Source organism: Leopardus geoffroyi, chromosome C1 (assembly GCF_018350155.1).
Source record: "Leopardus geoffroyi isolate Oge1 chromosome C1, O.geoffroyi_Oge1_pat1.0, whole genome shotgun sequence".
In the NCBI taxonomy this organism is placed as follows: domain Eukaryota; kingdom Metazoa; phylum Chordata; class Mammalia; order Carnivora; family Felidae; genus Leopardus; species Leopardus geoffroyi.
In genome coordinates, this window is record NC_059328.1 from 45,444,688 (window position 1) to 45,467,413 (window position 22,726).

At 43.4% G+C, this 22,726-nt stretch overlaps 1 long non-coding RNA gene across 2 annotated transcripts in view; it reads right to left on the reverse strand.

Moving 5' to 3' along the window:
- The window catches only part of LOC123597956, a 117,785-nt gene that overhangs the window by 58,231 nt on the left and 36,828 nt on the right, over positions 1-22,726 (reverse strand). For both annotated transcript variants that reach the window (XR_006712324.1, XR_006712325.1), the window contains exon 2: positions 22,289-22,376. This is a non-coding gene — a long non-coding RNA (uncharacterized LOC123597956). The remainder of the gene's footprint in view (positions 1-22,288; positions 22,377-22,726) is intronic.

Consider the following 22,726-nt stretch of genomic DNA (forward strand, 5'->3'; position numbering starts at 1 on the left):
GCAGCAGCTTCCAAAGAGATAAGGTCAGTTATTCTCATTTTTAAAGCTGTGCCTACACGGAGCATAGATGCCATTATTCTGCCTTATCCTTGCCTATGGAAGACACTACTAATAAATAACAATTATCTTTCAAATGAGCACCTAACCAGCTTTAGAATCTTCCTCAACACAGGAAGTCATTCCAGGAAGTCACTGACAACTATTTCTTGAAACTAAGCTTTTGATATTGTTGCAAATCAGTGAGTTCAAGTATACTCTATAACAAATCCCACTGAATAAAGTTTGTTTCAGTTATCTTTTGCTACTTAACTTACAGCCCCGAAACAATGGCAACTACGTTGGTAGGTGGGCTTAAGGGTTCCTCAGATGGATATGCACAGGTTTGCTCACACAGCTGCATTTAGCTAGGGGTCTGGCTGGGCTGGAAGGTCCTAGATGGCCTCGCTAACAAGGCTGGCAGCTGGTGTTGGCTATGGGCTGGGTCTCAGTTCTCCTCCACATGGCCTCTCATCCTCTAGAAGACTAGACTGACTTTCCCTAGATGACATTTCAAGGTAGCATTCTAAAAGGTCTTATAAGGTTTAGCTTCAAAAGTCATGTAACTTCACTTCTGCCATATTCTACTGATAAAATCAAGTCACTAGAATACCCAGATTCAAGAGCATTATATATTTATATCTATATATAATACATCTTTCTTGAAATACACACACACACACACACACACACACACGAACATGAGATGGGAGGAACAGCAAAGGTATGTTGCAAAAGAAGCAGGTACACTGGGATGGGAAGAATTTGTGGCCATTCAACAATCTATTAGAGTCTTCCCTCTTGCCACAAGTTATTCATATTCCCCCTACACATAAAATGCTGTTACTTCCAAACTAAGACCTCTAAGAGTCTCATCCTAATTGTTTTAGTTATCTATTGCTTCACAAGTTATCCCCAAACTTAGCTGCTTAAAGCAAAAACAAGCATTCAATATCTTGCACAATCCTGGGAGTCAAAAATTCAGGAGGTTAGCTGGACACTTTTGTCTCACGGTCTCTCATGTGGTCTTAGCTAAAATGTCAACCAGAGCGGTAGTCATTTGAAGGCTTGAAGGGGATCAGAGGATCCACTTTCAAGATGGCTTGCTCACATGCCTGTGCACAAGAGGCTTCAGTTTCTCACTACACAGACTTCCTCGTAAGGTTGATTAAGTGTTCTCACAGGATGGATGTCGGCTTTCCCCAGAGCAAGTGATGCAAGAGAGAGAAAGGAAAAAACTGAGGTGCCCTTTGTGACCTTGCCTTGGAAGGTATATGTAATGTTTATTTATTTTTGAGACAGAGAGAGACAGAGCATAAATGGGGGAGGGGCAGAGAGACAGGGAGACACAGAATCCGAAGCAGGCTCCAGGCTCCGAGCTGTCAGCACAGAGCCGAACGCGGGGCTTGAACTCACGGACTGTGAGATCATGACCTGAGCCGAAGTTGGACGCTTAACTGAGCCACCCAGGCACCCCTAAAGGTATGTGCAGTTATTTCTGTAATATTTGGTCTATTACTCAGGCTAACTCCATTCAGTACGGGAGGGGGGCCATTTTGGAGGCTGGCACCACACCAATTATGGTATTAATCTTGAAGTCCAGAATTTCAATCTGCTTCAATCTGGATGTGAATGAGTCTCCATAAGTGTGGCTTTCAGGTGCAGCAACTGTCCAACACCGGCAACTCCAAAGACAGGGGAACTAAAAAGACAATATATCTTCCCAGGCACACTCAACGTACAACACTGAGATGGGGAAATGACCGACAATAGACAATCGCATTCGGAATGGATCAGGGGCACAAACACAGAAGTCCTTTATGCAATTGTGAAATCCAGAGGTCACATGTTGTCGGCTCCCTACCCTGGTGATTGGAAGTATTCCTGGGTTAGGAACACGTTCTCCTACCTGAGAGTTGTCTCACTGCTCCCCTCAGCTCTTCACTCTACCTTCTGAGCTCTTGTTCTAATTTTCTAAAAGGCTCTTCTTTTTAAAGAAGAAATGGTTTCTACTTATATCTGAGTAACTTCCTCGGGATCTTGTGCTGCTTTCCACAAGCTTCTTCTAATCTGAACCAACTCTATCTCTTTCAGTTCAAGTTAGCAAAGTTCAAGTGACCAATGCTACTGACATGATAATTCTCTTAAAATCTTTGTGGGTTTCCCATTATCTCCTCAGCATTCCCCCCATGCCCCCCAAAGCCAAATCCATCATTCTTTTTGCAACCTCTTTATATTTTAGAAACATTCACTTCGTTGAGACAATGCCACTGAGACTATTAGAAGCCCTGTTTTGTAGTAAAAGGTGCTTTCTGGGCACCTTAAATCTTACGAGATCTTAACAAAAGGTATTACAGCCATATATTTTCTCTTTGCCTAGAAGCCATTTTTCACTTTGGTAATCTTTTGCCAGCTGCAGATGCAGAAAATACAAAGCAGGTTTACTTTCCAATCTACAAGTCCTTGTTCTTCTTTTTTAAATTTTTTTAAAAATTTTCATTTATTTTTGGGGCGCCTGGGTGGCGCAGTCGGTTAAGCGTCCGACTTCAGCCAGGTCACGATCTCGCGGTCCGTGAGTTCGAGCCCCGCGTCGGGCTCTGGGCTGATGGCTCAGAGCCTGGAGCCTGTTTCCGATTCTGTGTCTCCCTCTCTCTCTGCCCCTCCCCCGTTCATGCTCTGTCTCTCTCTGTCTCAAAGATGGATAAACGTTAAAAAAAAAAAAAAAAAACTTTAAAAAAAATTAATAAAAATTTTCATTTATTTTTGAGAGACAGAGCAGGAGCATGGGAGGGGCAGACACAGGAGAGAGGGAGACACAGAATCTGAAGCAAGCTCCAGGCTCTGGGCTGTCAGCACAGAGCCCAATGCGGGGCTCCAACCCACAAACTGTGAGATCATGACCTGAGTCAAAGTCGGATACTTAACCAACTAGCTACCCAGGCACATGCGCCGTCCCCCCCCCCCCCCGCCAACTTGTTCTTTTATATTTTCTCCAAATTCTGCTTGCAAATGCTAGTTATCTCATTAGGTCATCTCCCTTGCCATACGTTAGTATATGCAGTTGAAGACATTATTTGGTGATTTTATCCTTCTGACTTAGTATCTCCTTAGCCAGATCCAACAAGTTTACGAGGCATATTGCACTTTTCTTCCAAGTTCCTACAATTCGGCCAGCATACACCAAGAATGGTCTTTTCTTTCTTTGTCTTCAATAATCATTTTCTTTCTGCTCCTCTACCCTCTCTTCGCTTTCTAGCCTCTACCCACCATCTAGGTCCAAAGCCAATGCCACAGAGTTGAGGTTTTTCTTATGGTAGCATCACACATCTAGTTACCAATTTGTTTCAGTTTGCTATTGCTGCATAACAAATCACCCATGATTCAGTGGCTTAAAATGACAGTGCTTTAAGATATCTCACAATTTTGTTTTGGCTAGGTCATTCTTCTGATGGTTTTGCGAGAGCTCACCCCTTCCTTTAGTTCTGATTTCCACATTTTTAATTGTTACAATTGGGTGGGGGTTACTTGCATGTCATGGTCTGCCATGGACGTTGGTAAACATGAGACAGTGCACAGGAGAGCTTCCCACAACAATAAACTTTATAGCCCAAAATGTCTACAGTGTTGAGGTTTGAAAACTCTGTGATAAGCATTTCTGTATGCATTATCTTCTTTAATCTTCACGATAGCCCTATGAGGTAGACAAGATCCTCATTCTTTACAAAAGAGAAAAGTGAAGCCCATATGAGTTAAATAATTTGAACAAGATCACTTAAGTGTCAGAGGGAAGAGTTGGAGCTTCAACACACAATATATGTCTGACCTCTTAACCACTATACTGTATGAGGTGCATTCCACTTGGATTGTTGATCTTCATAAAAGCATAAAAGATCAGATTTCCTAAATATGAAACTCATACCAGGCAATACCCTAAACTCTCCACCAATTATTTCTTCTTTGGGTTTTTCCATTCCATCTTAGCTACTTTTCCTAGAAATGGAGCCTGAGGCAAGGATTAGTGTGAATGCAAAGTTAGCAAAAAGAGAGGTGAGGCAGAAACATGGAAAATAATGCAAGGTGATGATGCATTCCAGCAAGGTGCCTGTAAGAGGCAGCTACATGAGATGTCTCTAGGCTATTCAGAGGGGGGATGCTCCTTGATTCAGTCTACTGCAGGGAAGAAGGGAGAGGAAATCTATTTGCCAGATCCTTCACATCTCCTGAGTTCGACTGCTCTGAGTTTGCCTTTCAGGGACTGAGCTCCTCCACACTCCCGGATTGCATTACTCAGCCCCTGCAGCCGCTGCTCAGGAAGCCAGGTTTCACACCTGCAGCTTGGTCTTCATCTGAGTCCAGAAGTGCCATGAGACACAAATGCTTTCAGGCCTGTTGTTGGTTGACCTCGAGTAGTTTAACTCCATGGGTCAGCACAGAGTCAGACAGCTGCCACAGTTGGAATGGTGCAGGTAATCAGAGGTTCAGGAGATGGGGAAGCCACGAAAATCTGAGGTAGGACATAAAATGTGTCTGATCTACTCTTCAACATGTTTCCCCATCACTGCAAGGAAACCCTCTGGTTTGGATGATCCCTCAGTTGGGATTAATTAAGTTTTAAGAAGTAGACAACCCAGATGCAACTAGCTAAAATACTAAGAAAAGAAGGGAAGGCATTGGCTCACACACTTAAAAGTCCAAAAGGTCGGCAAGTTTCAGATTTTGACTCATTTGTGTGACTTCAGCTCCATGGCCCTCAAGTTCTCCTGGCTAAGCCTTCCTCTATGAGCCAATTTTTTTTGTTAACGTTTTTTTATTTTTGAGAGAGAGAGACAGAGTATGAGCAGGGGAGGGGCAGAGAAAGAGGGAGACACAGAATTCGAAGCAGGCTCCAGGCTCCGAGCTGTCAACACAGAGCCCCATGTGGGGCTCAAACTCAAGAGCAGTGAGATCATGACCTGAGCCAAGTCAACAGCTTAACCGACTGAGCCAACCAGGCACCCCATGAGCCAATTTTATACTCAGGCTGATAGTGAAGTGACTTCAGTAACTCTAAGTCTCTTACCCACATATGACCACATCCAGATACCCAGATGAAGAAATAAACTTTCTCCATTAGATTCTCTCTCATAAATTTTCCTAAAGGGCCCCTCAGAAAACACCCCCCTGCAGTTCTCATTGCCCAAGTTGGGCAATGTGTCCATTCCTCAACAGTCCCCATTAAAGGGACGTTATGCACACTGATTGGCTGAAGCCCAGGTTCCCGGACCAATCACTGGCAAGAAGGAGGGATCACCACCACTTAATACAACCAGGGCCCACTTCCAGCATTGGGATAACCTTCAAACTGCATCACTATAAAATGGAGATGGAATGAAGAGGCAAACTGGATGTTAAAGAGAAAGCCATAATGTCTACAAGAGACAGCCTTCCAAAGTTCCTAAAGACACAAAGGCCAAGCTGCCGTCTACATTTCTTACTTAGACAATTGTCATGAGGTCCTGACTCACTTCAAATGTACATTTCTCCATGGCTCTTGTTCTTACCCCAGGGGCCATCTCTGCACCATCCCTGCCTTTGATGGCCCATCTTATTCGCCAGCTAATCTCAAAAGCTTTCCCTGAGGTTTCACATCCGGGAAACATAGGCTACAGAAAATCGAAGGTTTTAGAATTAGCAGGGATCTTAGAAACCTAGATCAGGTTTGGTCATATGGCAGGCCATGGGGTCCCAGAGGCTCTCTAAGGTGCTCTCGGGTGCCGCCTTAGAGGGCTGAAGGGAAGAGCTGAAGAGATGGGGCCCTGGACACACTCGGCACTCACCCCACCAGAGCACTGATGTGATTTAGTTTCAGCTGGATGATAAAATCAAATTTGAACGGATTTATTTTACCTAGTTACATATTTTGTTTCAAGATGAACTTTCCTTTGTAGAAAGGATTTCTTGAGGATGGGGAGGAAGCTTACAGATAAAATCCATTTATTACAGAAGTGAGAAAATTGGAGCTCAGAGGGGGGTTTGAGGCATCCGTTGAAGGTCATGGAGCCGATCTGACCCTCTTCCTCAGGACCACTATGCCACATTTGAAAAGATCCATGCTGTGCCTCCCGAGTCCTCTTTTTTCCAGAACCGATGGCCTGAGCTCTTGCAAATCTCACCCAGAGAAGGACATTCCAAGTCATCCCACCAATTCACAGCTCAGCTCCTTGTTACGATCACACGTTAAGAGCCTAGTGCCAAGAAATGAACATGATGATTCAGAGGCGTCTGAGCAGCAGAGAGGAGAGTAGGACTACCCTGTTCCCCGTCAGAACGCTGCACTCCTAACAACACAGCCAGGGATCACATTAGCCTCTTGGCAAGCACAGAACACCATTGCCTCATACTGTCCATTAAAACTCTTAATACTTTTTTTCATAAGCTGCTGCAAAGACTTTTCTTCCCACTCTGCTCTCAACCGCTTTTATTTAGACCCAATCTCAGGACTTAACACGTATCTTATTTATTCTAAGAATCGGCAATTCTAAGTGGCCAACCCTGTACATTTCTGGGCATATTCCATCAAGGAATGAGAATTCGAGGGCAGGAGTAGCAAACTCACCTACCTGCGGGGGACGGGCAGGGAGGGAGAGAGATCATGTTAGTAAAGGAAGGTGGCCAGGTATAATTCAAACCTGTGAGGTGGGAACTCTGGTGAGCTGGAGAACTCAGCCCCATCTAAAGGGACTCAGCTTCTACTCAGCTTCAGGTCACCATTAAAACGCAAAAATCAAGCCCAGTGTTGCTCTGCCTTCTGATTTTTTAAGAGAAGCCAGAAATGTGGATGTTTACTGGAACTATCCAGTCTTAAAGGTTGGCCACTAATTTGCAAAGCTCTAATATACTCTGTAGGGCCAAAGAAAATACATCTGCAGGCTGGGTTCAGTCCATAGCTGCAAGCTTGCAACCTTTGCCCTGTAGGGATGAGGGAGTGGGACAGCACTGCTGATCGAGACAAAAATATAAAATGCTCTGTATTATCTTGGATTTAATAGCATAACATTTATTTTTAAAATTCCCTAGTTAATCACAGGCTTGAGCATTTTAAACCTACGAAGACTCTTGGAGATCATACGGTTTAATCCTCTTGCTTTATAAAAGAAGAATCTGTATCCAGAGATAAGTGACATGGACTTTAACATATTTCAGTGAAATGAATAAAAAATTAGATTCTCAGAAATGGAAGGAGCTGTATTTGTCCCCCAGTCCAGGGTTTCTCAATCGCAGCACTACTGACATTTTGGATTGGATAATTGTTTGTTGCGGGCGCCGTCTGGTGCGTTAGAAGATGTTTAGCAGCATCCCTTGTCTCTACCCACTAGACACCGATAACATACCCCACAGTCATGTGGGGCAAAACAGAGGCAAAAATGTATCTAGACAGTACCAAAAACCCCTGCAGGACAAAATCACCACTGCCATTCACCAACCTCTGTGTCTTACAAATGAAGAAACTAAGACTCAGAAATCTGAAGAGTTTCATCAAGGTTACGAGGAGTTATGGGCGCAGCTCGTACCAAGACTCAGGCATCTTAATTCCCCACAGAGTGCTCTCCCCAGCAAAGCCTGCAAATCTGAACTACAATTTCATCAGCAAAAGAGCTGTCTAAAACTGCCTATTTTAAATTAAGGGGCAAGATGGAAGAGTGGTGAGGACCACCATTCTAAGACTAACAGATATGGACTTCATTCTTAGTTCTTCTACTTACTAAATTTGTGACATTGAACAAACTAACCTCTCTGAGCCTTTGTCTCCTCATCTGAAAAATGGGTGATTCCAAGAGACAAAAGTTTATTTTTTTATTTTATTTTTTTTTTATTTTTTTTTAACATTTATTTATTTTTGAGACAGAGAGAGACAGAGCATGAACGGGGGAGGGTCAGAGAGAGGGAGACACAGAAGCTGAAACAGGCTCCAGGCTCTGAGCTGTCAGCACAGAGCCCGACGCGGGGCTTGTACTCACGGACCGCGAGATCATGACCTGAGCCGAAGTCGGCCGCTTCACCGACTGAGCCACCCAGGCGCCCCAAAAGTTTATTTTTTTAAACGGGTGGTAAAATGTATATAGTGCTTGCCACATAATAGGTATCAGACACTGGAAATACTTGTTACTACTACTACTATTATTATTATTATTATTATTATTATTATTATATTATCATTATCATCATCAACTGGGCCTGAGATCATCAAATACAGCCCCCAATCAAATCTGTCTTATTTTTATATAATCTGTGAGATAAGAATGATTCTCACATTTTTAAATGGTTTTAAGATTTTTCTAATACTGTTTTGTGATACATAAAAATAGTGTAAAATCAAAGGTCAGATAAGATTTTATTAGAACACAGCCATGCTTATTCATTTACACATGGCCTATGGCTATTTTCACACAGCAGAGTTGAGCAGTGCAACCTAGATCATGTGGCTGGCAAAACCTAAGACAGTTACTGGCCCTTTACAGGAAAAGACTGACAGTCTCTTAACTAGCCCTTCGATCTACAGGAAGAAAACAGGCAGCCACAATTTGCACAGAGCCCTCTGGTGTACAGGAGGAGATATAGCAAAATAATCCACCCTTGGTTTTTGATGGTTCATTGCTAGGCCAGCACCTCTCACCATGGCATTTAACTCTGCTCACCTGAGGCATTTCTCAGCAACTGTGTACATCTAGTACTTTCAGAAATAATCATCCAGGAGACATGAGAAACCTTTACTCTTTGTATATGCCCTCTCGTGAATAAATCTCATTGTAGGCTTGATATTTTTCAAAATCTGGAATATTTATCAGAAAGAAAGGAAATGGTTTTCTCAGTGTTAAGCCAACCACATATTTTAAGTGTTGCATGATTTGGACAGGACAGTAAAGAAGGATATCCGGTAAAAAGGAAAAATAGATAAGAGCTATCTGCCAAGACTAAAATTTAAGAGATGTTGTCATGTCACCTTTAAAAAAAAATGTATGTGTGTGTGTGTGTGTATACATATATATGTATATATGTACATATATGTGTGTGTGTGTGTGTGTGTGTGTGTGTGTGTGTATATACACACACACACCTTAAGCATCTTTGCTTTTATTTAATCTGACTATAGGCCAAGGGTTTAAAAGTCAGGATACTTGTTTACAGCCCTAACCTTGCCACTAACTAGATTTGTGGTCTCCGGGATTCTTTTCCAACTCAATATGACGCATATACATTGACTGTCTAATGTGTGCCAGAAGCTGGGCTGGGCATCGGAAGTGCAAAGATAAATCAGACATGGTCTTTGTCCTCAAAGATTTCACTGAGGGTCTGTTTAAGTCATTGAACTTCTTTGAGAGTCAGTTTTCTCATCTGGAAGGGTAGGGCACTGAACTAAATATTTCACCCACTCAAGAAACTTTTTGAGTTCCTCCGTCTTGCCGTATACTCTAATAGATAAGAAGGAATGAAAATAGGACTGTTTCACTAAAATCATTCAATTTTCAAGTATACCTAGTCACCGCCCTGTGAAGTTCACAGGTAATTATAATACAATATAATAAATGCAGAATAGATATATGAAGCATATGAAATGAAGCCACCAAGTTTTTGCTAATGAGGAAGCACAGACTTCACAGGACAAGTAATATTAGTAAGTCTCAAAGATGAGTTCATTGATGACATGGTTCGTTGGGCACTCTCTTCACTGAGAAGGAATGAAGCCAGACCAAAACAAAGTTAGGACCTGAGGAAGAAGACTATGGCCAACAGAGTCAGCTTCTTCTCCATTAGAACTGAGAATTAAAAACCAAGTCGAAGGAAGATGGGGAAGATTCACTATAATCTAGTCTAAGACCAAGGAGAATCTGAATACAAAGAAGTGAGGTGAGGTCTATCATTCAGGTTTCAGGGCATTTAGTGCTCTTGGTGCCACATGTAAACTAAAAAGGTTCATTCTAAAAACGATGATGGGGGCACCTGGTGGTTCAGTTGGTTAAGCGTCTAACTCTTGATCTTGGCTCAGGTCATGATCTCAAGGTTTGTGAGTTTGAGCCCTGCTTCAGGCTCCATGCTGACAGTGTGGAGCCTGCCTGGAATTCTCTCTTTCATCTCTCTCTCTGTCTCTCTCTGCCCCCTCCCACTCTCTCTCACTCTCAAAATAAATAAACATTTTTAATAAAATAATAAAATAAAATAGATGACAGAAGTCAGGCATAAGGTTCCCCACGGGAAAGGAGTGATGAGTACTGAGACAGCATCAGGCCAACAGACAACTACTCAGTTTTTAGAATTTCACTCTCAACCAGTAGGACAGAAACAAGCACCCAGGCTCAGAATCAAGAGGCCGCCTGGGTGGCTCAGTGGGTTTAGTGTCGAACTGTTGATTTCAGGTCAGGTCATGATTTCATGGTTCATGAGTTCATGTTAGCACAGAGCCCACTTGGGATTTTCTGTCTTTCTCTCTCTCTCAAAATAACTAAACTTCAAATATTAAGAGAGAGAGCATAACACCGTGCTTATGGGTATCTGGAATAAGGGATGCACATGTAAAGGTAGAGATTATTCCCAAACCTTGTGTTCACGTGGCAAGGGAGGTTTACATGTCTTGTCCATCCTGGGGATCATAATCTTGCTAGTGTGGATACCATGGCAGGAAGCTCAGGCATGGAAGGGGCAGGCATGATTGGTTGCAAAGAGAGAGAAGGATGAGAGGTCTTTATAAATGGAAGCACATGTACAAAAGCACAAGGATGCACTTCTAACTCCTCAACGACCCAAATTCGCCCCTTCTTGCTGTCCAACCTGCCATCTGCAAATGTATCTACAATGCCAACGAGAGAGGCCCCATCATGACTCTCCATTTGATAAGTCCTAAGTAATTTGGCAAGGGATGTAGGATTCATACACATTGTCTAATGCTTTTCTGACTAAACTTAACTAAATTCCAAACATTCAATCCCATTGTACAAGGCATGGGATACAGCCAGACCTGGCTTCCTCAGGAAGGATCCCTCGACATTCAGACCCTTAAGGACTCTCCAGAAACTTTGGATGCCTCTGCCTGACTTGACAACCACACCTGCCCCTTTTCCCATTATAATATCATTCCACTTACTCCTCCATTTCCCAAGGTCCCCGATAAAGGGCTGTCCCACTACAGCCAGTTTGGAGCACACCTGGCCACAGCTAGTTATTGACCCCCTGTCCCCACCCCACCACTTCTCATGGGACCCAGGTTTCACAAAGTTCCCCGGTGTGCTGTGCCAAAGCCTTCCTCTCTACTCACCCCCACACCCGGCCTCCAATCTACTCCTGGGCCACAGTGCACTTGGGGGAAATTCAATCCATATGTTTCCTTTTCTTCCTACAGAACGCATCCAGCCATTGTTTAAAGAGGGAGGCAACAGCCAAGAAGAGCCACGTGAGGCCTCTCTTAGCCTTCGAATCCTTCATTAGGGAGCAAGGAAAGAAGGACTTTGCCAAGAGCAAACCTGAAACATTCCTCTGGGCTTGGTTCAAAGCCCACAAGTCACGCTTCCACACAAACATGTCCCTAGGACAGAAGACGCAAGGCTCTGTTCAAGGAATCTCTCGGGCATGAAAAGATGGAAATAGCCACCACCACCACTGACCTGGCTCTGAGATGTGTGTGAAGGGAATCCATTGGCAGGAGGCTGTTTAACATTATTATCTCCCAAAGCTGATACAGACCCTCTCTGAGAGTATCAATTCTCCCTAATTATAAGCACACACTACCACAGATGAACAATTTTACAGTTCAAAGAAACCTGGGATATTCTTCAGGTGTCTCAATTATCTCATTTTAAGTAAGAAAAGTCAGGCTCAGGGACTTGTCCAAGGTCAAACAGCTGGCCAGTGTTTTGTGAAGAATCCAGGACTTCTGATTCCAAATTCAGAGCTTTAGACTCAGTGGTCCATGCCAGACCTCACATAGATGCTAAGTCCCAATAGAGACAAGATCCACGGGACCAATCCTTTTTAAACAATCAGTTAAGCATCTGACTCTTGACCAGCTCAGGTCATGATCTCACAGTTTGTGAGATCGAGCCCCATGTGTCCAGCTGCACGCTAACAGCACAGAGCCTGCTTAGGATTCTCTCTCTCTCTGCCTCTCCCCCTGCTTGTATGCATTCTCTCTCTCTCTGTGTCTCTGTCTCTAAACAAATAAATAAACATTTTTTTTTAAAGTTTTCTTTCTCCACCTGTCGACTTTTTTTTGTATTTTGGAGGTGAGGGGATTCTTTGAACCCACGAGCTAGGGACTCTAGGTATCCTAACAAATGTCTATGTGGGCTTTCCTTAAATAATTTTGAAGACAGGAAGCTCAATGCTCTCTATATTGGCCCATTCCATCTTTGGGCAAGCTCTAGTTGCTGCAAAGCTCTTTCTCACAGTAAGCAGAAGTTTGCTTCTCTATCATTTACCCCACAAACGAGTTTGCTTACTATGATCTCCCAGAACTGCTTTCAGTAGAGGCCAAATAGGGTTCCTCCGGTGCTCTTATGGAACGAGCACTGCTTTGTGGGTGTAACAGTGCCTTTATCACAGTCACCCCAGGTGGCTGCTGCCTTTACTCATAATCCCATCAGGAAGGGTCTTCTTTCTTTCATTGAGATGCAGATGACATACATTATAGAAGTTTCAGGTATACAACATAATGATTCAATATATGTATATATTGTGAAATGATCACCACAATAAGTCACGGTAACATCTATCACTATACATAATTACACATTTTTGTTCTTATGGTAAGAACTTTTAAGATCTCAGCAACTTCCAAATATTCAATACAGCATTATTAACTATAGTCACTAAGTTGAACACTACAACCCCAGGACTTATTTATTTTATACCTAGAAGTTTCTACCTTTTGACCCCCTTTACCTTTTGCCTACCCTCCACCTCCCACCTCTGGTAACCACCAATCTATTCTCTGTACCTATGATCTCAGGGGTTTTGTGTGTTTGTTTGGGGGAGGGGGTTATTTAGATTCTACATACAAACATAGTATTTGTCTCCCTCTATCTGACTTATTTCACTTAGCATAATGCCCTCAAGGTCACTCCATGTTGTTGCAAATGGCAGGAGTTTCTTTTTTATGGCTGAACAGTATTCTATGGTGTGTGTGTGTGTGTGTGTGTGTGTGTGTGTGTGTACATACACATACGTACCACGTTTTCTTTATCCATTCATCTGTCACGGGACACTTGGGTTGTTTCCATGCCTTGGCTATTATGAATAATGCTGCAGTGAACATGGAATTGCAGGTATCTTTCTGAGTTAGTTTTTACATTTCCTTCAGATAAATACCCAGAGGTGGAATTATTGGATAATATGGTATTTTTAACTTTTTAGTGTATTTTAAAAATGTTTTGAGAGAGAGAGAAAGAGAGAGAGAGAGAGAGAGAGAGAGAGAGAGAGAGAGTGAATTCCAAGCAGGTTCCACACTCAGAGCAGAGCCTAATGCACGGCTTGATCCCACAACATTGGGATCATGACCTGAGCTGAAGTTGAGTCAAACGTTCAACTGACTGAGCCACCCAGGTGACCCTATTGTATTTTTTAAAGAAACACTGTAGCAGCTGAAAAACCAAGACTCTATGAACTAATATACCATCAGAATCTAAGAAAACACTGGGGCGCCTGGGTGGCGCAGTCGGTTAAGCGTCCGACTTCAGCCAGGTCACGATCTCGCGGTCCGTGAGTTCGAGCCCCGCGTCAGGCTCTGGGTTGATGGCTCGGAGCCTGGAGCCTGTTTCTGATTCTGTGTCTCCTTCTCTCTCTGACCCTCCCCTGTTCATGCTCTGTCTCTCTCTGTCCCAAAAATAAATAAACATTGAAAAAAAAAATTTAAAAAAAAAAAAAAAAAAGAATCTAAGAAAACACTAACAAGCATTATAGTAAAAATGTAATTTATGATATTGATATAATAATTCATCAAATAAAATTTTAGGGGCACCTGGGGTTGATTAAGCATCAGACTCTTGATTTCGGCTCAGGTCATGATCTCACAGTTCATGAGATGGAGACCCGTGTTGGGCTCCTCACTGACAGCACAAATTCTGCCTGGGATTCTCTCTCTCTGCCTCTTTCCTACTTGCACTCTCATTCTCTCTCTTAAAATAAATAAACTTAAAAAAACATTTTTTTAACTAAATAAAATTTGAAGATTCAAGGTCCTTGTGTGTGTTTTTGAAAATTGGTATATTTAGTGCATTGTTATTTGGCACCTTATTTACCAAGTACTCTTCTAGAGTGCTGGGATATTACGAAAAAACAAGATTAATGTGCTCCTCCCTTTGTAGAGGTTCTTTCCGGTGATATCTCTCTGTCTTAAATATCCATGGCTATAAAACAGAATCTCAGACTAGAAGGGAGGCCACTGCTGAGAGAGGCCGATGATGAGCAAAGAGAATGGGGCAGCTGAGAGCATACCAGTAGAGGGGAAGTTGGAGATTTAGAACGTGGGTAAGAGACAAAAGTATGGGGAAAAGGTAGAGAGACTGGATTCCAAGGGGCCCTGTGGATAATAGTGGGTTATGCAGCATAATGTCATAGAAAAATCATGGACTTCAGAGTCAAGCCATGCAGGTCCAAATCCCAAATTCCACACCATTCATTTGAGAAGGTATTTAGCCTTCAGCCATCAACCAGCCTAAAGCCTTATCTCTTCATCTAAAGAATGCAGATAAAACACATATTTCCAAGGATAAAATGAAATCACAACAATTTTTTTTAAGTTTACTTATTTTTTTTAAGAGAGAAGGAGCACGAGCAGGGGAGGGGCAGAGAGAGAGAGAAACCCAAACAGGCCCTGCACTGTCAGCGTGAAGCCTGATTCAGGGCTTGATCCCGTGAGCCATGAGATCATGACCTGAGCCGAAACCAAGAGTCAGACGCTTAACCAACTTCGCCATCCACGTGCTGTGAAACCACAACAAATTTCAAGTATCTGACACACACTGACCAACAAACATAAAGTTCCCATCCCCCAGAAAGGAGAGGAAGCCTAGAAAGCAGACCATTGCTTTGACCTTCACTAGTCTATTTGAACACCAGATGGCCCTTTTCCTCTTGACGAGGGAGTTCTGGAAATCAGAACCTCGAAATAATCGAATCCCATGGGCTTAAGCTCCAGTTTGACTATTATGAAAAGATATATCCCTTTCCCCCAACCAGTAGGCATGGTTTCATTCTTCCTGCATACACCTTGCCTTGGGCTAAAGTGAAACAAACCCAGATATCAAGATGTTCATAGGGCGGGATGAAGGGGACACCGGTATCCCAGTGTGCTAGGGTATTTTCACAGCTGCACTCAATTAGATGAAACTGTAATTGTTTTATACTTTTGCTCAACGCTTAATCCTGGAGAAAGAAGAGTGGATTGTTGGTTTTCCTTTTTCATCTTCCAGTATTTTTGTTTTGTTTTTATTTCTCACCATAATATTTAGATAGTATTTGTGTAAGGGAAAGCAATCATAATGAAATGGATAATCAAACAGAGTGCTCTCAGGCACATTTACAAAAGCCTTCATTTCAGAAATGCTTCATTTACCCAGACAGTGGGCAGCCGAGGGCATGGGAAAGTCTGTTTCTATGGACAGGGAAGTGATTCATGCCAATCAGCTAGAGAGTTCCTCTTTCAAAATGCTCCATATGTAAGACATAGCATAATAAATCACATCAACAAGCAAACAAGAGGTACCATACGCCTTCCAGGTGCTGACGCCATGCTAAGGACTAGAGGTGCCAAAATGAACAAGAGGTGAGCCCCAGGGCCAGGATGAGGGTAAGAAGAGTGAGACACTCGCCTCAGGAGCAAACTCTAACGGGATGCCCAAACACCCAGTTATCAAGATAAAAATAACACTGTAAAGCAATATTTCAAAAAGTAAAAATTGGGGCGCCTGAGTGGCGCAGTCGGTTAAGCGTCCGACTTCAGCCAGGTCACGATCTCGCGGTCCGGGAGTTCGAGCCCCGCGTCAGGCTCTGGGCTGATGGCTCAGAGCCTGGAGCCTGTTTCCGATTCTGTGTCTCCCTCTCTCTCTGCCCCTCCCCCGTTCATGCTCTGTCTCTCTCTGTCCCAAAAATAAATAAACGTTGAAAAAAAAAAATTAAAAAAAAAAAAAAAGTAAAAATTAATGCAACAAAAGCCCATGGTGAACCAAATATCACCAACATGCATTTTGACTGCAAAAAAATTTAGGAAAGGCACTATTAGAGTAAGAAACAAGAACGTTCACCTTACAAGTCATAAAAGCTAGCTTAGTGCTGAATCTGACATTTGAAAAAAAATGATGGAGAAATACCAACAAAAAACTACATGAAAGCAAACACCGTATGACACAAAACCAATTATAAAAGGAAATATAAGCGTCTTACATCTCCCCTTTAAGAACTGAAGTTGATACTAACTTCTAAAATAAAATCCCTTGATCTGAAATTTGGGAATAATATTGCAAGTCAAAAACTATTCATTTCCTTTGACCCAAAAATCATACCTCAGGGAATTTATTTAAGTACAACTGAAATATGGAAAATGCATCATTTGTAACCAAGGAAAAAAATAAAAGGACTCTCCACAGAGTATTATCCAGTCATTAAAAATAATAGTCATGAGAACAAAGCAATGATAAAAAATGATAGAAGAATGTAATAAAGTGAAGAAAGTAGGAAGCATAAATACCGGTATATCACAGGAACAGCTACATTAAAAACTGCATAGAAAACAAAAAACTGAAGGTAAACGCACCAAAATTACAATAGTGATCTTATTTTGGTGTTCGAAATCTGAGTTTATTCCCCTTCCTTTCCTTTCTTCTTTCTTTCATTTTTTTTTCCTTCTTTTTCTTCCTCCATTCCTGTTTTCAGGAATTATATATTACATTTTGTATTGTATCACATCATTCAGGGCCTAGGCAGGAAACAGGTGGCGTACTCAGAGATAACTGAAAAGTATTTAATTACAGGACTCCTCTCAGAGGTGTGAGCAGGACTGAAGGGAGTGCCAGGAGATAACATACAACGTCTAGCCACAGCTCCGAGCTGTTGCTATTTAGGTCAGAAGACGAAAGAGGAGGGAACAGTTTCTAGAACTAGGAAAGAACTGAAGTTATAGGAGAAAGCTGTCCCAGGGGCACCTGGGTGGCTCAGTTGGTTAAGTGTCTGACTCTTGATTTCGGCTCAGGTCATGATCCAGGTTGTGGGATCGAGCCCCACATTGGGCTCCATTCTGAGCATGCAGCCTGCTTGGGATTCTCTCTCTCTCTCTCTCTCTCTCTCTCTCATTTTGTTATTACTATAATCATTATTATATATACGTTCATGGTGATGATGGTGGCCACGTTGGTAGTGACATCATGGCCATGATGGTGGCGATAATGACAGCAGGGACGGTGACAACGGTGCACATAATGGTGCTCGTTGCAGTGAAGGAGGTGCCAGTGGTGGTAATGGTCATCGTGACGATGCTGTGAACATATCTCCTATGAGATCAGGTATGATCAAATGGTAAAACAGGGATCCCTCAGGCCCGTCTCCATGACACTCCTTTAATCCAGAGAAAAAATTAACTCAATCCATCGTGTGTTCACTAGGAAACGACCATGTGGCATCTTCAGAAAGAAAGTTTCTTCCTTCACCGTCTCTAGACCTAAGAGCAAGGACAGGAAGCAGACGTACAATGCGGTGAACACAGCATCCCAGGTTGTGAGCAGTGCCTGGTAGAATGACCGGCACCAAGTAATCCTGAAATTATTTACTTGAGGAGTGAACGAAAGCTCTATGGATTATTATGAAGTCTGAACTAGCTTGATTGTATAAAGAGGATGATATCGAGCCCTTAACCATTCTAACCACTTAACTCAGTAAATCTCAACAGTCTTACAAAATAGATACTAATGTTGTTACCATGTTAACAGATGAGACAACTGAGGCACAGATGACTCGAATAGTTCTATGTTGCACAGCTAGCAGGTAAGTAACTTAGAATTGGAACCTGGAAATCGCTGTGCTAGGGCACGGACTCCTTCCCCTAATGTCCTCAGACAAGGCTCCAGGGTGGAAGAGGTACAATTCGAATTGACCTGAGAGGAAGGTGTAATGGCAGGAAAACTCTCAAGAGGGCCATTCAGGGCCTAGGAAATAGTGTTCAGAAGTCATCTGAATGATATTCTCAGAGATAACTTCCAGGAAGACAATCTGGAACTCAAGTCACAAGTGGATTCCATGGACTCATGTTTGGCACAATGAAATAAACAGAAAGCAAGTCAGAAAGAGTTGTCCTGGACTTTTCAGGACCACAAAAGATGTCTTGCTTACCTTCAGACAGATCTCTGTCCTGCATTCCTTGCAAAAGGGAGCACTCACGGTGGAGATGGGGGAGGGCACCGTTGTAAATCTGATGCTCTTTAGCCAGTGCAAGAAGCAGGAATGAGCTCAGTGATGACCCTGACCTCTGCGTGGGAGGCAGCATTCAATGTGGGCAAAGAGGGACTACAACAGGGAACAAGGAAGGTCCAAGATGGGAGCCGCGTCTCAAGCCCAGGAGGGAAGTGGGAAGGAAACCAGAGACTGGCCAGGTTTCACAGGAGAGTATGGCCAGGCTCCAGCACAGGGCAACTTGGGGAAATTTCTCTGCCATTTCTGGTTTCCCAGCTGTACTTTATTGGCTCGGCCCACCTGCTCCAACTCTGCTGTCTGCCCCAGCACCTAAAGGCACAGCAGCACCTCTGACTGTTTCTGCTACATTAAGACTGGCTGGAAAAGGTGAAAATTCAGTCTACCTCAGGACAAGAAGATGAATGATTTACAGGGAAATTATTTAAAAATCTCCTCAAAATAAAAACTATACTGTCAGGGTGGTCAAGAACACAAAAGAAATATAGATACAGGCAGAGAAACGCACGAGAAGAAACCCCATGCGTGTGTTTTCATTTGGCTAGGTTTCTTTCAAATAAAAAATGTTGTCGGGAAAACATTCCGAGCGAGAACTTCTTTCTTGGCACGAAGCTGGCAGTGTCTGGGCTCCCTTCTCAGAACACCAGGGCCCTTCAAACCAAGTGCAGGATTCTGAGTGTGGTTACCTGCCATAGGCCTCGCCGCCAGCCTGGGTGAGGCGCGTGGTTTGAATCCCTCTCCACTTTCCCTGGCCATTTCATCCATCTTCTCCGACACATGCCTTGGGGGCCGTGGTTTAGCTCAGCCACGTGATTTCATTTCCTCTTTGCCTCAGTCTCCTCATTATGAAATGCGGCTAAAATGGCTTGCTCAACAGCCCTCACCAAAGTGAAGAGCCCTGCCGCCATTTGGGATGGGGGTGGGGGGGCAGGTAAGTGCAGGGAAAGACCACTAACAGGTGCATGGATAGGAGGTGGGACATTTTCAGATGGATGCTTCTCATAAATGGGGCAGTTGGCACCTTCCAAATTCGGTTTGGTGGGGGGGAGGGGTGAGAATCAAAGGAAATTTACAACCAATGGGAATTTTTATTTATTTTTGTAGTATTTATTCATTTTTGAGAGAGAGAGAGAGAGAGAGCAGGGGAGGGGCAGAGAGAGAGGGAGAAAGAGAATCCAAAGCAGGCTCCAGGCTCTGACCTGTCAGCACAAAGCCCAATGTGCAGCTCGAACCCACATACTGTGAAATCATAACCTGAGCCAATGTCAGACGCTTAACAACTGAGCCACCCAGGTGCCCCCCCCTCCCGCCCCGCCCAGTGGGAATTTTAAAAAACATGTTTTGGTTACCTTTACTCGGGAGACAGACACTAAACAAAAATAAGGGGCCCATTCAATAGTACTGCGGTGATAGTCATATTTTAAGACTTTTGTTTTTATCCACTTATTCATTTATTTGATTTTTATTAAATATTTAGTAACTGCCCTCTCTACTCTCAGGCACTAACTTAGTACTGGATTGTAACAGTGAAAAAAATCGAACGGATGTATCTCGTCCCGACAAATCTTGAATTCCAGGAGAGGACGTAGACATTAAGCAAATACATACACACATACATGTAAGTTCTGAAGGACGCCATAAAGGAAAAGAAATATCATCCTCTGAAAATCAGACACTCAGTAAAGCCCGCTCCGTGCATGCCACATTTGAGCTAAGACCTCAAGGGCAAGCAGGAGCTAGCTTGGGCAGAGAGACCATTCTAGGCAGAGGCAGGAGCACGAGGCGGAAAAGCACTTGGCAGGACACCTGGCTGGCTAGGTCAGTTAAGCTTCCGACTTTTGATTGCGGCTCAGGTCAGGATCTCCTGGTTCGTGAGTTCAACCCCCATGCAGGGCTCTGCAGTGACAATGCAGAACCTGCTTAGGATTCCCTCTCTCTCCACTCCTCTCTCTTCCCCTTACCAGTGCACTCTCTCTTTCTCAAAATAAATAAATAAACTTTAAAAAAAAAAAAAAAGGAGAAAGGAAAGCACTTGGCAAAGAAAAGGCTAAGCTCTTTGACAACAGAGGGTAAGGATACAAGAGGGGGCTGGGGTTGGGGGAGGAGCCGGGTCACGTGGGGTCTTGTAAGTGGCCTTCCAATCTTCGGGCTTATTTTCACTGCAGTGGGAATTTACTGAATGGTTACTGGACCACAGGGCAATGACATGAGCCACGAGAGCAGGAGCAATAGACTAGGGAGGAAGAGGGCTGTCCCCAGAGCCTGGAAAGAAAGCCTGGAAAGTCACTACAGTGACTGCAGTGCAGGCCAGAGGAGTTAGGAAGCATGGGGTGGGGGGGCAGGGGTAAATGCAGAGGACGTGGTGGCTCATTGATGGGGAATGGAAAGGTAGCAAAGGTGGCCGGGAAGGCGCCAGGAGTCCCAGGCTGAGCAAGCAGATGGGTGAAAGCGTTATCTGTGTGACAGGGGAGTGACAGCTTTGGGGAGCCTGCAGTCCAACAGACAGCAGGGCTCCTCATGCGATGCCATTGCTTCCTGCCGAGTTGGAGGAATACACAAAGCCGTAAGGGAGCAGAAAAGAAGGAGCCTGTGAATCCGGCCAGGAAAAGGAATCACAGAGGAGTGGTCATTGGAGCGGGCTCCTGAATATGAGGAGTGTCTGACAGACTGAAATGGCAGAAAGGCTTCTAAGAAGAACAGTATTTTAATACCTGTGAGTAATAATGCCAATCCTATGAAACATTACAAGGATTAAATAAGATAACTTACGTGGAAATACCTATAACTGTCCTAGAGTTTACTGATGGCCTTTTTACATTCCTGTTACCAACCCTTCTGCCAGCCAGCATTGTACGTGTTCATCTTGTTCTTCACCAGCCAAAAGGAGAACAAAACTCAAATTGCCTTCCCTGCCTCTTCCTAATATACCTGAATAAGTATATGAAATGGGCCACACGTGTGGCCCTACCTGCCCTAGTGGTAACTGAAGGGCGCAAAAGAAGAGTTCAGTTGTAAGGCTAGCTATTTTTATGCATTGCCTTTTCAATTATGATCTCGTAAGATTTTAAAGTAAAGTTCTTTTTGAAAGCTCCTACTCTCTCCATTTGTCTGTCTGCCTCCCGCAGCCATTAGCACAGGACCTAGCTCAAAGAGGTGCTCAACACAAGTTAGTGAGACAATAGGAACCAGCAGAGTATTTATGGGGTACCTCCCACTTTCCAAAACGATATGAGGTCTGGGGGCACAGAGATAGTTAAAGCAAAGGCCCTGTCCTCAAGAAAATCAAAGACATAAATCGAAAGGAATAAAAACACACGCATACATACTTACGTACAGTATGATAAATGTGTCCAAATAAATACATATGCTCTCCTGCCCCCCAAAATTCAGAAGTTCACAGAATACAGCCAAACCAAAATATTTTTCAATCCATAAGCATTTGCAGGCTTGAAATCTCCAAAGCAGAAACTTAAAGGTACAAAAGCAGACTAAGGTACAGTCAGTGGAACTCCTTGAAGTTACCCATAAATATTCGCCAAGCCTTTCCCCAGTCCTACACCCAGTCATAAATCCCCCTGCTTCTTTTCAAGAACTTTTACATTTGATCAACGAGGCAGGGTGATGTTTAAACCAGGCCATTTGGAATATTCGATTTTCGTACATAGTTTTAAGATTTTAATTTCCAGTCTGCAAGCCGGCTCGGATTTTCCCTGTCCTGAAATAAATCAGGATTTCCAAGACATGAAAGCAGGCTCCGAGCACAGAAGGGCTTTCTGAACGTTCAGCCTGGTTGCACTGCTCCGTCAAGTCATACTTACAAACAACTTACCTCTCACCTCATCTCAGTCCTGGGGGGATAGCCTGGAAAACTGGCAGCTAATGTGGTGAGCGAAAAATACCCAGCACTCAAGATCAATCTGTCAAAAAGAGGCAAGAGCCATTCATCAAAGGAGAGAGGGACAAACTCAAAGATGTTGTGAAACATTTACCAACCAGTCCAAAACTAATTGGCCCCTCTACTTAATCTCCTTCTCCCCTCCACGTCAAGCCAGTGGCCACAGAGCCATAGAGGGATAGAAGCTCGTAGCTGTAGAATGGATGATGTAAGCAGGATATTGCTAATATATCACAGAATCAGAGCATGGTAAAGCTAAACGGGTCTTTGGAGTTCATTTAGCCTGGTTTGGATAGAAAGCACTAAGGAGCAAAAAGAGTCCTGAACTTGGGTCAGACTGGACTAGGGTTCTAGTCCTTCACTCGTATTAAG